This window comes from Monodelphis domestica, chromosome 2 (genome assembly GCF_027887165.1).
Source record: "Monodelphis domestica isolate mMonDom1 chromosome 2, mMonDom1.pri, whole genome shotgun sequence".
Taxonomy (NCBI): Eukaryota; Metazoa; Chordata; class Mammalia; order Didelphimorphia; family Didelphidae; genus Monodelphis; species Monodelphis domestica.
The window spans coordinates 53,684,313-53,702,323 of NC_077228.1; the positions used below are offsets into that span (position 1 = coordinate 53,684,313).

Here is an 18,011-nt window from a genome sequence, read left to right on the forward strand (position 1 = left end):
TGCAACAGCCTTCTGGAGAACCAAATGAGGCAATGGGAATGACTAGTTGAGAAGTATACCATAGGTAGTGTTACATAAAGAACCAAATATATGTTACATTACTTTATTAGATCCAGTTGTGTTGTATTGCATCCTATATGATATGCTATTAAATCAGTATATCATTTTACATTCTATCATATTCCATATCATAAAATATATTATGTTAAATCATATCATATTATTTCTATATATATTATTTCTAAATATATATTTTATATTATTTCTAAAAACACACGGAGCACCTTGGTAGCACGCACACAGAAAGAAAGGATCTTTACATTGTTACATTACAACCATTTCAGAGAGCAATGAGCTAGAACTGGTTTCAGGTCAGAAAAGGCATTATAAACTTTTGCATTTGCAGGAAGAATGAGAAATGGACAAATGAGCAACCCCACTATGCTATCGTTATCCACAAAATATAAAAAGAAGTAGCTAAAAGACTTCATTGCATTCTACAAATATTTTATGGTGGGCTTTCAGAAGTATAACTTTCTTTCATCTTTATACTGAGATCATAATAACCTTTGCTCTTACATTCCAGTTTTGGTATATGCCTTACAGATTCATTAAGCATTTTAAAATTTGTCGCAATAAAACTTCTGTATAGAGGTCCAGAATTTAAACTTACATGATGAGAAATATTAGGGAAAAACATTTTTTCAGGTCAAATTGAATAAAAGAAAAATTAAGAAAAGTATAAAATGTCTCTGAGGAATGACTCAATCAGTTATAGTATATGAATAGAGTGCTATATTATTGTGCTATAAAAATTGGTAAATAGATGATTTCAAATAGATATGAAAAAAATATATAAACTGATATAGAGTAGTATAAAACCAGAAGATCAATTTCTTTATAACATAAATGTTATGGAAATGAAGAATTTTGATGACTTAATGAAATGAGCAAAACCAGAATAATTTATACAATACCAACACTGTAAAATCAACAATCATGAAAGATATAAAATTATAATCAATACAAAGATAATTCATAATTTCAGAGAGCCAACAATGGAATTTGCACTCCATTAAAGAGAGGTGATGGATTTAGGGTATGGAATGAGACATACATACACATATACATCCACACATTAGGGGAATTTGTTTTGCTTGTCTATGAATATTTAGAAATTGGGGTTTTTCCCCAATTTGGTGAGACTGGGAAAAGATAAAATATATTTCTAATATTTTTGTTAAATAAAAATAGTAGGGATAACACCAATGTGAAGCACTGTATTGACTTTCAGATGAGGTCCCTGTATTACTACAAAGCAAGAGTAATCTGTAAATGTTAGTGTTAAATTTATTTGTGGTTAGACTTGAATATATTTAATATAGGTGGTTGCCAGGTATTTAATTTCTAAACCCCTAAAATGAATTACTAAGTAAATTGAATTTATGTTGGTTTTATTTACAATAGAGCGAAGATATTATGGAATGAGAGAGAGATGAAACTCCATCTTCCTCTAAGCCAGGTAGAAATACTAAGGCTCTAATCAGGGAAGAGTCTCAAGAGGAAAGGCGGGGTTACTAAATCAGCCTTTCACTCACCAGAGGTGACTATCTAAAATGGAAAAGCAATCTGAGGTCTCCTGCACAAGTTCCTCCAGGGTTCCAGTTCCTCCAGGCCCCGAGTCAGAGAATCCTCCATCCAACTAGAAACTTGAATCCAATATATCTTCTTCTGGCCTCTCGTCCTCTTTTTAAAGATCTTTTTCTCTTGTGTCACCTCCCCTAAATTTTACATCTATCAATCACTGTAGACACACCTCTCCAGGACTGCTCACTTTTTAGTTCACACCTTCTTTGGTTAGATTATACCTTTTTGGGTTACATAACAACCTTTTTTGGTTAGTTCACCTTTTGTAGTTACTTAACACCTTTTTGTAGTTAAAATGGGTAGATCTACTTAAAACAATGAGTTACCACCTTTTTGTAGATTAAAATAAAAAAATTAATTATGGATTATAATTTAATCTTCACAATAAAGGAAGAGCTAAGTAAGTATCTTCATTGTTAAAATAAGGAGATAGCTAAATCCAGTCTTCACATTAGTAATGCAGAAACAAAGCACATCAATGAAACTGAAAATAAAAAAGAAAGTTATATAAGGAACCAATTGCAAAGAGATTATCCCCCAATTGGCAAATGACCAAAGGAAATGAAGAGGCAGTTCTCCAGAAAAGGCATCTCAGTTATCAATAGCCCTATGCAAATTGATCAGTACAATGACAATCCAGGATTCCAGAGGATTGATGATGATCTATGCTGCCCATTTCCTGAAAGATGAATTCAAAATGCAGAATGCGATTCTTTTGGACATGGCCAATGTGGACATCTGTTTTGCAGAACTTTGCATAATTTTAGGAGAATTTGCTTTTTTCCTTTTTTTTCTTTCTTTTAAATGAATGGTGGTAGGAAGGAGAAAAAAATGCTTGTTCATTAAAAAGAATTTTTAATGTAAAAGAAAATGAAAAGTTGACAGGAAGGAAAGAAGGAAGTTGGGAATGGAGGGAGGGAAGAAGGAAATGAATTGAAAGAAAAAATATCATTTTAAGTGTGCTATTGCTGAGTTGTTTCAGTCATGTCCCCATCTTCACGAACCCACTGAGAATGTTCCTGGCAGTGGTTTGACATTTTCTTCTCTAGCTCATTATACAAATGAGAAAACTAAGGCAAATGGGGTTAAATGATTTAAGAAGGGTCACACAGCTTGTAAGTTTCTGAGAAGAGATTTGAAATAAAAAAGATGAGTCTTCCTGATATCAGACCTAGCACTCTATCCACTGGACCACCTAAATGGTTCATCTTAATTATGTGTGTAGGCAATTCTCATTCCTTCAGTAAATTTGGAAGACATAATAGTTAATATTGTACAATTTATGTGCTCAAAGGAATAAAAAACTGGAGGGATTCCATGGGAACTGGAATGACCTCCAGGAATTGATGCAGAGTGAAAGGAGCAGAACCAGGAGAATATTGTACACAGAGACTGACAAACTGTGATACAATCAAATGCAATGGACTCTCAATTGATGGCAATGCAGTGATCATGAACAACTCAGAGGGATCCAAGAGAAAGAACTCTATCCACATCCAGAGGAAACACTGTGGGAGTAAAGAAGAAAAACCGACAAAAAACAACTGTTTGAATACATGGGTCAAGGGGATATGATTGGGGATGTAGACTCTAAATGAACATCCTAGTGCAAATAACAACATAGAAATAGGTTCTGATCAAGGACACAAGTAATATCCAGGGGAATTGCACAACTATGTGAAGGGTTGGGGAGAGGATGGAAGGAAATAATGTGATTCTTGTAACCAAGGAATAATGTTCTAAATTGACTAAATAAATTAATTAAATTTAAAAAATATTGTGCAACTTAAGGTTTTGAAACATGCTTTACATATATTTTCTCACTTGATGCTCACATTTGCCTTTAGAGGTAGGTTGTATTATTATACCCCATTTTATAGATGAATAAATTGATGCTAAGAAGTTGAGTGACTTGCCTAGGGGTACATCCCTGGCATTTATGGAGGGTTGTGAACTTAGATCTTCCTATCTGCCTGGTCTAATAGTCCACCTACTACATCCCTTCTTGGTATATGAGTCCCATATATGTATATGAGCATATGAGTCCCACAGGACTGTAGAGAACAAAACAGAAAAAAAAACTAGTATGTTTTAGTAATAATTTTATACTTCAGTGAGCAAGATCTCATTTGAGATACTTTGTAGAGTAATGGAAACAAGTGGGTGGCACAGTGTATTGAGTGCCAGGCGTGGAGTCAGGAAGAGCCGAATTTAAATACAGCTTCAGATACTAACTAGCTGTGTGATTGTGATTAGGTCGTTTAACCTGCTTTGCCTCAGTTTCCTCATCTATGAAATGAGCTGGAGAAGGAAATGCTGACCTACTTTTTTCTTTGCCAAGAAAAATAGCAATTCTTCCCTATCACACAAGTTGGCACCATTGATAGAGCAATGGGTTCTGGAGTCAAGGAGGTCTGAGTTCAAATCCTACCTTAGATATCTACTAGCTTTGTGATTCTGGAGAAGTCATAAAGCTTCTTAGCTTCATGTTATCCCTCTGTACAATAAGAATATTATACTTGCCAGCCTCTACATTTCTTTGAAGCTGTAAATCTTTTATTCTGCCCCATACTTATGAGTATGATCATATGTATGATCATGAGTATGAGTATGATCATGGCAGCACACAAAATCTCTCAGTGAATGGCCTCTAAGAGTATCTTCCAACTCTAAATGAATGATTCTATAGTTTGAGTATTGTGTATTTGGAAAATCTTTAACCTTTGAACTATGTTTCCCTGAATTCCTTTTGCATCTCCCAGCATCCTTTACCCTGCATCCTTTCCTTTGTGTGGTTACATGATTGGTTATAAGTTTGCTGTAACTCCTCCCTCCTCCTCTTTCTTTTTCAAGGCTTAAGGGAGTTAGTTCCCTTTTAACTCTAATTTCTTAATTATTTTAATAAATCTTATAAATATAATACTTGAGTTATTGTATATTCATTTTAATTTTCACAGTATTGATCCCCAATTAGAGAAGGATTTGGAAAATGGACCAAATTCCACAAAATATACTGAGTAGCATAAAACAAATATTCACATCACCTTTTTAAAACAAATTCATTTGGTCCAGGGAGAGACATGGAGACAACACCCTACAGTGGAAATACCAAAATAAGCACTATGGACCTCATGGACAAGGGTACCTCACATTCCCTAACAGAGAAGCTATTTCAGGGTGTAGGGCAAGAAGTAAGATGGGACTGAATGGGGGAAGAAGAAATGATGGAGAAAAAATAAAGCCATTTGTTAGCTTCCATCTTCACTAATTATTGATGCTAACTGAATATGTGCTCTATCTTGTTTGTACATAGCAATTTGCATCCAAAAGAAGGTCCCAGAGAATAGTTACTATCTTCTGCCTCTCTTTGTACCCCCAGGACTTGGCATTGTGCCTGGCACATAATAGGCACTTAATAAATGTTATTTGATTGACTGCTTTGTGACTGTGGGTAAGTCATATAATCTCTCAATGCCCCAGATGATTTACTAATGTTAATTGTGCCAGTTGCTGATCTTTATTGTTAAGGGGATTTTCTTCATTGAGATTTCCCTCTATCAATTAAGTGGTAGATCTTGTCCAATACATATACTTCCCTCACCATCCCTCCCTTTCCAAATGTAAACTTAAACACAAAGGAGACTTTTTTTTTTCCATTTTGCCTTTTATATCTCCAGCAGCAGCAAAGTCATTTGCATTACCACTTAATAAATTAATCCAAAATTAAATGAAATTAAAAAAATAAAATAAAAATTAAATTAAATTAATTGAACGAAATTGACCTGAATTCAAAAAATGAACTGAACTAAATCTTTGTCAGAGAATCACTTTGTATTTCCTGACCCTTATACAAGTTGCAGAGTGACAGCTTGGTGAAGTGGATGGAAAGAAGGTCTCTAAAGCCAACAGGACTCGGGTTCCAATCCCGGCTCTGACCTAGACGGACATAGACATAGACACTGACTGATCCTAGATAAGTCTCTAAATCTCTGAAGACCCTCAGCAGCTAAAACTGGAAATTGTAGAGAAGGCAGAGATTGGTGATGAGAAAGAAACAGAGGAAGTCTGCCCTGACTGTGAATTCCTTTTCCTAATGACTCAGAAGATCCAGTCCTTATTTTTATCATCACAGAACTACTTGACCTTCTTGCTTATGGCAGTGAGAGAACTATGTAATGCAAAAAATGAGAAAACAGGAAACAATTGTGTAGTCATGCTATAATTATTATCCTTTGGGGGGGGGGGAGGAGAGGAAAGGAGGGGGAGAGAAGCTAGAATCCTTAGAAGTCACAGTACAGAGCATAGGACATATGGATGCGGTTTCAAGTTACTCAATGAACTTCTATACAGTTCATAGCTTTCAGCCTCAAGAAAAGGCCAATTATTAATCCTGTAATTATCCAGCCTTATCACAGCTATCCACACATGCTGAGTATGGGGAGAGTTGTAGACGATATTGTTTTCATTAGTGTGACCAAAGGGAAATTTAATTAGAGATACATCTCTTGAATGGACAAGGGAAAATATACGGATTAACAAATTAATCCTAATACTTAATTACATTTAAATGTTTTGCAATTCTGGCTAGGAAATATTGACACTCTAAACAATCCCTTTTTAAAATCTGTCCTCTTTCATATAACAAATTCAAACACCCTTTTTGAAAAGGGGAAGGGGAGGGAAGGTGAGTTATCCTTCCTGCAGCTTGTGTACTGAACAGGAAGAAATAATCAACATAGTTTACCCTGGACCCTATCCGTCCCTGGCCATGGACCGTAAATGAAAGCATTTGGAACACCAGAAGCAGATGTAAAGGTAACAAAATCAGAAATGTGCTCTGATAGTGAGATAAGAAAGTGTGTGACTAAATGGATCCAAGGAAACCAAAAATAGAGTCAAAGAAAGAAAGCAGAGTGCGTAATTTAAAGAGATAGCCATGGATGCATTATACAGCTGTCGTATCCAAGGCATCGACTCGATTTCTCCTCCATAAAATAATAATAATAATAATAATAATAGTATCTGTCTTTCTCACTTTGTCTCCGTCTCATGGTTTTGTAGCCTTTTCCATACTTCAGTGCACCGGATAGAAGATAATTCACGTATTTTCCTGGCAGGTTTTTTCAGATATATATAAATAAGGGCTAGATCTGTGTCTCAAAAACACCCAACCAGCCTTTATTTGCTTTCACTAGAGCTTCCCTATTATTGTTTTGACATCTAGGGAAACAGATGCATGTTTGTCATTTGGGAAGGCATGCAGCTGTTCCACAGAATTCTCTCCAGAAGCCTTAGTTTTCTGATTAAATTAAAGAAACAATCTCATCTCTTCCCTCTACCCAGGTACCCCAAGAAACAGAATATAGAAATGAATGAGTGAAGCTGATACATTCGAGGACTTTGTAGGCTTGGACGAAATCAATCCAAAAGAAGCTCATTGCAAAATAATGTATGCTAATGTAATTTGCCTAACATAAGGAATGAGGGAGAAAAACTGAACTGTGCCCTGGGCTCTGATGCATGGAGGAGGCCAGTGGTGGACCCAGCAGCCAGGCACTTCAGTGGAATGCATAATGCAAGAGGGGGCAAAATAATTTCTGTCTCCAAACCTCATCGGCCAATTGTTCCCGACCTTGTGTTCACCGCATGGCAGGTTTGAAGAGGAAATATTTTTAGGGTACATCCAGAGAAAGATGTGTGTTGTTTTTAGGAGAAGTGACCACCAGCTATCTCTATCTCCTTGGTTTTGCAGAATTCTAACTTTCAAATCGCTCAGAAAAGAGTGAGTTCGTCAAGAATCTGTACGTTTATTAATGCACTATTCTCTGAGGACAAAATGGTATGTTTTAGATGAATTTTGGATGTAAATTCTAAACAGGTGGATGAAGCAGCAGGAGGGCAATAGAAGGCAGTCAGCAGGGGGCCAGCCCTATCAAGTTGGAGAAGATGAATCACAGGGGTTGGTGGAGAAGTCAATCAGATTTGCCAAGATGAATATTTTGATATATGAAAGGAACATGAATACCCAATACATTATACAAATAGAGAATATATGACCATATGCCTATAGTTCATGATAAACCTGAACCTCACTACAGTCTACTAGCTGACAGTTAAAAGAATAGAATATATTTTAATGAATTTTCATTTCTTAACCCATTCCAGAATTTTGTTTTGATCAGGGAAAAGGTATTATGTTTTGATGATGGCTTTATGATAACCTTGCTAGTAATACCACTAATGTTAACTAGCTGAAATGGAGGCAAACAGAGGTAGATGTCAGACCTCATAGACTTCACAGACAAATCTACCTAGAAAAGGGAGAGTTTCTGCCATTTTCTAGCTATGTACAAATACTTCTATCAAGAGACATCTGTTTTTATCACATGCTCTCAGCGTAGGAATATAGATATTTCTATCGTCTTCTCCTTATAACTAATGTCCCTCCAAAACTATTTTCACCAAGTTAGCAGAAGTCTTATAATGGTCCAGTTTTTTGAGAAAAACCTAATTTGGATATTCTCCCTGCCTCCAAAAAAGTAAAGTGTATCCTGACAAGGCTCTTGCTTAATTAGTCTGTATTATTCTAACATCCTGTGGAAATTTAGCCATAGCGTGTACCCTTTTCCTTGGCACCCCAAGACAACCTTGGGCTTTTTAAAGGGAGAAAGGTTTAATCTTAAGACTGAAGTTACAGTTTTGCTTCTTCCCCCACACTCCAGTTGAATAAGAACCTAGAGAAAGACTTTTGTCTATCTATAAACAAATCTCTTCAGATAGTGGAGTAGAGGAAAGAGAGTGGGGTAGAGAAAACTGGACACCTGCACTCTGCAGCCTTTCAAAAGATCTCCTGTCTTCTGGCATTTGGAAGACCCTTGTCTTGTTCCCCTCTTTACTCCCTGGCATCTGGAGGACTTGTCTCTTACCCAGAGAGAGGAGCTTTGGAAAAGGACATCCCAAAGAGCATAAATTGGAGTATAAGAGGAAGTGGAAGCCTTTTCCCTGGGAATTCTGATGGAGTAGGTGTGCAGGAGGAGACTGCAAAGGGAACACATGGCTGATACCTTTTCTTTCTCTGGTCTGCTTTTTTATTATTTAGTAAATAATTATAAATTTAGAAAGTCTCCAGAGAATTTTAATCATAACAATCCTTCAAAGCATTTGTTTGTGTGCCTTCTCCTTCATGAAGTCTTTCCTAACACTCCGCCCCATAAACACTCCAGTTTTTAGTGTTTTCTCCATTTTGAAATTATAGTGGTACCTTGATATTTGCATTAATTCTTTCCAGAAGGCAGGAGGAGTACCAAAAAGATCTAGTACCAAATGAATTTTTCCCATAAAGGGTAATGTAAACTGAATTAATCCGTTCCAGGAAACCCAGACTTCATAAGGCATTATATGCATTAATAGAGTTGTGTTTTACTAAATAAACATTACTAATACTTGGATATCGATAAAACAATAATTAAATTAAATTAAATAATTTTAACTTAACTTCACCCCTGTTGAGAGGAGTTCATGGCCTAAGGGGGTGGTGGGAAGGAGAAATGTTTTTGTCTGGAAGAGGAATCCCTTTCCATAATATCTAAGGGCAACTACTCTTCTGGAATTCTTTCTTTTTCTGTTCCTTATCAGGACTGAAACCTGCTTGAGATTCACCAGGTGTAAGCTTCACTAGAAACTTAATTGATGATGTTTGTTTTTGTCTGGGTTTCAAAATTCCTCTAAAGTGGGAAATGGTCTGGTCATTTAATAAATTTACAATTCTGCTTGTTAAAGCTTTATCAGGGTGATAATTTTCAACAAAGTTTTGCACTTCCTCCCATTTTGCAAACGTTTCCTTAATTAATGAAGAGGGGACATCCTCCTTCCTCCTTCTCACTTGAAGAAAATATCCTGCCATTAGCTATTGCTGCTCTCTTGGAAGCCCCTACAGCTCCTCAGGGTTAAGCTCTTCTTCACGCTCCTGAACTAACACATGATCGTTGTTTTCTTTGGAGCAGGCATATGTTTCCTGAGATCTTGATGCCAACAAGTTCTAGCAAGCATGTCAAGTGCCAAGCAAACGTCAAATACCACAACAATTTTTTCTTGGCAAAATGCATTAAATACAACATTTGACAAGTTCCAAAACTGTGGAGTATCGAAGTTTCGTTGTACTTTGTCTTAATTTGTATTTGAGAAGCTTAAAGAAGTGACCCAGGAGTCCACAAAACTTGGGTTCAAGGCTCAACTCAGACCTACACTGGCTTGGCAAGTCATTTAGTCTTTTGGTGTCCCTGGGAAATTCTCAAAGACTTGTAAGATAAAATCAAAATGATGATCTGAACTGGCAAAGAAAGTTCCTCACTAGAAACTTCCCATACTGGTGAAATCATAGACAAGATTAAAATGATCAGAAATAATTCTGTATTAACTTACTGATGTATATATTTTATTGTTGCCCACTGCTGAAAGAATGTAAGTGCCTGGAGGGAAAGGTCTTTTATCTATTTATTTTTGCACTGTGTAATTTGTAGTCACTCAAAAGTAACACTGGAAACAACACTGAATCCAGGATTGGAAGAGCTACTTTCAAATTCTATTTCTCTTACAGTAATAACTGTTTCCAGATCCTTAGTTTCCTCATCTGTAAAATGAGCAATTGGGACGAGAAGTACTCTAAATCCGATTTTTCTCCAAATGTACGATTCTCTGATCCTATGAAATGTTTGATTCTCTGATCCTATGAAATGTTTGTAAGATTTAATCGGATTAATTGAAGCACTGTGAATAAGTATAGGTATCTTTCAATGTTCAGCTGGGATCTAAATGACATGCTATTTTCTCATTTTACAGATAAACAAAGAGGCCCACACAGGTTAAGTGTCTTAACCAAGGTCACTTCAGCCATGTTCTAGGGACACTGACTTCATGAGTGTGAATGTGTGTATATAACCCATATGATATTTTCACAAGTTCTCTTGAATCTTTTAAAAATTCTGTTGAGAAGAAAAACAACTGCTTGATCACACGGGCTGATGGGGATATGATTAGGGATATGGACTCTAAATGATCACCCTAGTGCAAATATCAATAACATGGAAATAGATCTTGATCACTGACATATGTAAAACCCAGGGGAATTGGGCATCAGCTATGAGAGGGGGTAAAAGGAAGGGGAGGGAAAGAACATGAATCTTGTAACCATGGGAAAATATTCTAAATTAATTAAATAAAATTTCCCAAACCTTAAAAAATTAAATAAATAAAACTTCCATTGACTCACAAAACAGAATTTCCACTAGCGGAAGACTCAAATAACAAATACTATTGAAGAAAAGCATATAGACTATAGTCTGTAGAATTCAGAGGTGTCTGGGAATTGTCTGCCAGACCTTTCAGTGACTACAACCCCAATTGTGTAAAAAATCCTACAATTACATGTTGTATTTTATCACCCGCCTGCACAGCAATCCCACTGGTAATCCACCAATTTGCTGCCGGGATTGAGTTAATTCATTGACTTATTTGGCACTTATTTTTGTTGCTTGGCTGTCTAAAGTGCAGGTCACTCATGTTTGGCTAGCTGCTCCTCAATCTTCTGCCAGACATGCTGTTCACCTGCTAGACTGGTCAGTTCTTCCAGACAGTTTGCTGTGCCCTATTTGACTAGGTGCCTGGGATCATTCCTCTCTTTTCTAGCAACTGCTCAATAATCTAATAGTGAAACATTTTCAAAGTATAGGTATATTAGTAGAATTTTACTGTATTTGAATTGAAAAAGAGCTCACTACTCCTCTAGTCCAATCTCCCATTCAAGAAGTCTTCCTTCTACAACATCCCTAAAAGCTGGTCATCCAGTATCTATTTAAATGCTATCACTACCTGACATGTGGCTGCACATTAGTACAGAATTCCAAACCTGAGTGAAACTTGAAATCAAAGATGGCATCCAAAGTTTCCATATTCTCTCCTGGGGTTGTTATGAAAAAGGTGGGTACTAAGTATATCCTCAGTAAATAATGAGAACCATAGAATGCTCTCCCATGTCTTGTCTCTACCTCACCAAAACTCTAGATTTCATCAAACTCAACTCAAGGAAAATCTTTTTTATTCAGCCTTTCCCCTTCCTTGTTGGCTCTCAATAATTTTGTTGTTATTGTTATTTCTGCTGCTGGTGGTGGAATTGGTGGTGTGGCAGTTAGATGGCACACTATATGGATCCTTGGGTTTGGATTCCAGAAGACTCATTATCATGAGTTCAAATCTGGTTTCAGACATTTACTAGCTATGTGACCCTGGGCAAAGCACTTTATCCTATTTGCCTCAGTTCCTCTTCTGTAAAATGTGCTGGAGAAAAATTAGAAAACTACTCCAATACCTTTGCCAAGGAAAATCCCAAATGATATCATGAAGAGTCATATATGACTGAAATGATTCAGTAACAATAAATATCTGAGGCACTGTAGTAAAATTTTGACAATTATTTTCTCATTTGATCCTGACCACAACCCTCAAAAGTAGGTGTTAATGTCCTCATTTTATAGATGAGGAAACTGAGGCAAATGGAGGTTAAGTGAATTTCCCAGGGTCACATTGGTGGTAATTATCTGTAAACTTCATTGTTCCTGACTTTAGGCTCAATGTTTTATCCACTGTACCACACCTTGATGCAGATAATTATTTTACCTTGTATTTATTTTCTACATACTTTTATGCATACATATTATTTCTTTGATAAAATGAAAGTTCCTTAAAAGCAAGAGCTATATCCCTAGTGACTAGCATAGTTCCTGACATGTGATAGGTGCTAAATAAATTCTTGCTGACTGATTGATTGATTTTCATTTATGTTATTTTCTAACCCTTCCCGTCCTGCTCACTGGTCTTAAAAGCTTTTCAGTTAATTAACTTCTGAATGTAAAGTATCAATGAGTTCCTTGATACATAGATCACAGTTTTATTATATTTGAGTTGCCATGATCAAGATGTTCACTGCTTTTATTCTGAATATCTATTCCCATATTGCTTTTCTCATTTTTAAAGAAGAAAGTTACCATTAAAGGCAGCAATTGATTCATCAGATGTTCTACTTTTTAGCAAGAGTATTCCATCATCTACTCACCTGGATGGTTGACATTTTTCCTTAGTAGGATGCCAAATCTCCATTCCAGGTTCGTATTTTGCTTGCTGGATTCATCAGTCATCACCTCCTTCTATAGTATACTCCTGCCAGAGAAGGATATCACTTTTAATACCATGCTTGTCACCTTGAGTTTGTGCCTTTCTTCCTTTCATCGTCTCTCCTTGATAGACTCTGCCAAGAAATTTATCTAAATGATTCTTTTTGGATATCTTTTACCTTTCTGGAGCTATGTTCTAAATTCATATTCTATGCCAACACATTTATGACATCTGTGAGGTTGAATTTATTTCTGTATACTAAAATCACTTATAATGAGGAATGCCTTATAACAAAAATTAAAAACCAAAGGGGAAAATCAATTTGGCAAAACTAGCAAATAAGTTGTGTATGATGGTATAGATAGCATTCCACACCCATAGTTCCCAACCTCTATGATAAAGAAAAGTAGATACATTTCCTCAGCTTTTATTTGAGGCCAATATTAGTTATTATAATTCCAATAACTATTTTCAAAAATGTGTTCTTTCTTTTCCATCATTACAGTCATTATCCTCAATTTTTTTCAGGCTATATTTCTTCCCCTTCTCACTTTAAAACCTGACTCAAAGTGAGTATCCCATATTTCTTGACAACCTCTCTGAGGTTCCATTCTCTTTCTCTTGCTTTCCCTTATTCCCAAGATCAGGTATACATATATCAAGGCCCTATAATCCACACTATAGTTTTGAAACGATTTTATTCATTTGCTTCATTTCATTTGCTTCTATGATCACATTTATTGCTCCATCCAATCCTCTTCTGCCATGAACAATCCACCAAAAGCAATTTATGAAGCACCTACTCCAGGAACAATGGTAGAAACTGGAGATCTGTGTTCAGAGAAAGAAGCAAATAGCAAGAGCAACTGAACAATTTCCCAGCAGATCTGTGATGACACAGAATCTTTGGAGTTCATCTGAAAATTTTTAAAGACAAAAATATAACCCATTTGTCTCCATCACTTTCAAATTGTCAAATGTCGATGTAATGCATATATAATACATGACTTTTCATTATACATTGATCTATTATCAAGTGGTACTTTTGCCTACACAGCCAATGCAAATTATGGTCAGAATGTTGTTGTTTTTCCTTTGTTTTTGAAGACTGATGACTAACTGGTTATAACAGGACTTCAAGATGGATAAAGAAAGAAATAATGAGTGATGTTTTAACTCGTGAATGAATTTAAGTGAGACAGATTTGCTCAATTATCAGCTTCACTCTCTTTTCTGTAGTCATTGGTATCCAATGGCAAGGCAGAAGTCAAGATGGCTGGTGCAGTAGACCTTGGTGTCTTCTATGGTCAACATAAAGGCATATAGACATACTTCGGGTCACAGTATAAAAAGCACCAATATCAGTTCACCTTTCATCCACACTTTTTTGCTTATATCCCTGCTTTCACACTATTTACATTCTAATAGGGGATATACATGTACATATATTGATCTGGAGAGAATAAATGTAAATAAACACAAAGTAATTAGGGACAGAGGAAACTAGTAGTTGGCAGGGATCAGGAAAGACATCATAGGGAGGATGAAGCATTCATTCTATATTGAATGAAGAGAAGGATTCTATAAGAAGGTAAAGTGGGGATTAATTCCATACACAAGATACAGTTACTTCAAAGGCATAAAGGGGATGCATGGCATGCCATATGCAAAGAACAGAAAGATCGGTTTGACTAAATGACAGAGAAGGGGAATGGTGAAAATAATTTGGTAAATAATTACAGAAACCTAGGTTGGGGCTATGTGAAAAAAGGCTTTGGAAGTCATACAGACGGGTTTATACCTTATTCTTGAAACAAAAGAAAGCCATTGGATTTATCAAGAATACTGCAGTAAAATGGTCAGGTCTTCCCTCAAAGAAAATCAATTTAACTATAATAAGGAAGAAGAAAGGAATGAGAAGTGAGGTGGAGAGATTGATAAGAAAATGATGACTATAATCTATGAGATATGAGGGACTGAAACAAAGTCACAGCTATAACTTCTACCAGGGATCCTAGTTGTATTCTCTTAGGTCAAGTACAATGACTTGAACTTTTCCTCTGTTTAACAATCTTTTTTATTCTTATAGTTACCATGTCTTTCCAAATACAGGCTAGTAATTCCCAGTTTGGGTAATAATCTTTATATGCCATGACCTCTGTAACCATTATTTATTTTATATATTAAAATGTGCCAAGATCCTTCCTAAAATATAATTACTCTGTTGACCTTTTAAAAATAAACCACTAAATTTAGTAGAACAAAATGGCCCCTTAAAGACTCTCTACTGACAATGTGTTTTCTATATTATCTCCAACATTCTCAAATGAGGTCACAATCTCGTCAATGTATGTATTGCTTCCAATAATGAATACCACAACCTAACCATGCCTGCCCATCCTATGCACCTCTTAGCCCTGACTTCCCCTCAGAACAGTGCAACAAATATGCCAAGGGTCCTCTTCACATTTTTTGACATTTATTATGAGAATGCCAATGGAAAATACAGGTTTCCCATTTGGCTACCCATTAGCCCAGTCCAACTTCCTTCCCACTCACACATTTCTTGGATGCTATGCCTTACAGAGTTTCTACATTGCAAATATTTGCCTTTTAGAGTCCTGTAGCCTATTCATGTCTACAGTACAACCCACCCCCATAACTCTCATTTTAATTCTTCAGAGACTACTGTTGAATATCTTATGGTAAAGACTATGAGAGATGGCAAAGGCTCCCCTGCATGTGCCAAAATTATAGTAAGTATTGATCATTAAAATAGAATTTGTTATTATGTCCACTCTACTATTTGCTCACATATACATTTCTTTCTTTGGGAAATACAAAACAATAAAGACCAACCATCTTTTCTTCAGAATAAACACTAACTCTTTTTGCTATGTTTTGAATAGTATTATTCATTCTTTCAATCCTATCCACTTTGTATCTTTCTTCAAATATGCAGAATTCATTCTGAGCTAGTTAAGAATGTGTCAGCACTTCCATTATGGCTTCTTTTCTGAGGGAGTTATAAATCATCCATTAAAAAAATGTAATGACATTAGAAACTAGGCATATAGCTGTTAGCCCAGAAGCATATCCTTTTCTGTTTTTTAAAATAATGTATAATGAAATTCATTTGGTCATTAATTTAAAAGGGCCATACCATGTGAGTTTTCTTACTCAATGTGTTTCTTGTCCTGTTGCTAAAAAAATAACCATTAAACAAAATGTAAGAAGAAAATATTGCAACAGATAGTTCAATACAATTGATGCAGGGAAATCATTATGAAATGTGTCCAAGGTTCTTTGTTGCAAATATTCAAGCATAATGGAAATTGCATTTGTAGTAAAAGCTCTAAGATTGTTCATCCACCACTGATACAGTAACCAAGTAGAAAGAGCAACTAAACAAAGTCCCAGCAGATCTGAGATGACACTGTATTTTTGGAGATTCACAGAAAATTTTAAAGGACAAGAATAATTCTATTTGTCTCCATCACTTGCAAATGGTCAACTTATGAAACAATAGCTGGATAATACACAACCCTTAATTTTGCATGGATTTATGACCAATTAAACTCATATCTACTTCAGACAAGACAAACAATGGTCAATATAAAGACATGTAAACATTCCTCAGTTTGTAGTATTATACCAGTTTACCTTTCATTTATACTTTTGGTATTTTTATTTCTAGGACATTAAGAACAGAAGAGTGTCTCAATATTTACATTGTATTTTTGCAAAGGATGAAGGAAATCAGTTATTCTCTTCCCCCTGGATCAGGATTGAGTTCTATTCATGTTATCCTCCAAATATCAGGCTTGGCATCCTAAAACCACAACAGTAGATGGAATTTCAGAGACTATCAGGTCTTACATTTGGGTTCCAAAAGGTAATTTCACAAATACAACAAAGGGGATATTTTTTCCAATTTATCTGAAAAAAAAAGGATCTGAGGTTTTGAATGGGTTGTAAACTTAAGAAGAATCAATGTATATGGTAGCTGAGAATATAATTACCATCTAAGGCTGTGTCAAAGAAGCATAAGATACAGGACTAGGGAGATGCTTTTCCCGCTCACTTAAGAATCACTTTTGTTTCCACTGATCCACAATGGCATAGTGAGGTCATAATGTAGTTTTACTCTGTTATGTCCATTCTTCAACTATTTTATTATGTTCAGTTCTAGGAGCTACATTTTTGGAAAGACATCAATAAACTGTCCCAAAGGGGGAAAACATGTTAATCAAATTTCTTAGGTTCATATGGCATGAAGATCTATGGGGAAAATTGTTATGTCTACCATGAGAAAGAAAAGATTCCAAATTAGAATGAATAGGCAAGAGCAGTTTGAGAGTTGACTTGACATCCTAAGATTTGTAATTCAGAAGGACAAATGTTTCTCCTAAGCCCAGAGCAAAAATCTGGACTACAATCCTATTTGAGCCAGTAGATAAGCTTGAGTCCACTCTAAAGTTTGAAAAAAAAATACACGTGGTCAGCATGAAAAAATAGAAAGGAAAGAGCCTCTGACATATAAGTCAATTAGCAACGAAAATGGGAGAGGCAGAATCCCAGTCCTTGACCAGAGTCTAATGAACTGAGCTGGAAAGAGAGGGACAGAGGTGAGAGACAAAGGAGAGAGAAACAGACAGATAGAGATAGACAGAAAGACAGACAGACAGACAGACAGAGAAAAGTATCATGTCAAACTGGCAGGTCCATGCAGGTGTCCACCATACACCTGGACTGAAGTTATTAATTGTAATTACTTCTCAAAGAACTGAGGAAAACTCTAGAGTTTCTCTGCATTGATTTCCTTCTCTTTGCTTGTTCATTAATACATACTATTATATATACTCTTTTATTGTTTATTTTTAGCTAAGCTTTTTCATTTATCTTGATTCTGCTTCATATGAAAGCTCATGGTTCTACTTGAGGGCTTGTATCTACATTCTTTTTCTATTCGTAGAAAAAAGGGAATTGAGGAAATCTGGGACTATCTGAAATATATAAATATATAAATTATATATATAAATATATATATATATAAATTATAAAATATATAAAATTCACATTCATTCAGAGAGGTAGACTTCTCTCCAAATGTTAAAACACTTATTAATTCTGACTCTGAGTTAGGACTTCATGTCTAAGTGTTTTACTGATAGAAATTTTTGTGGCAGATTAAATCT

The 18,011-nt window shown here is 35.7% G+C and overlaps 1 long non-coding RNA gene across 1 annotated transcript in view; it reads right to left on the reverse strand.

Moving 5' to 3' along the window:
- Positions 1 to 16,909, reverse strand: part of LOC103104007 (uncharacterized) — a 54,407-nt gene extending 37,498 nt beyond the window's left edge. The window contains exons 1-2 of the long non-coding RNA XR_001627654.2: positions 16,836 to 16,909; positions 12,755 to 12,858 (exon numbers count right to left, since the gene is read on the reverse strand). This is a non-coding gene — a long non-coding RNA (uncharacterized LOC103104007). The remainder of the gene's footprint in view (positions 1 to 12,754; positions 12,859 to 16,835) is intronic.
- Positions 16,910 to 18,011: the final 1,102 nt, after the last annotated feature.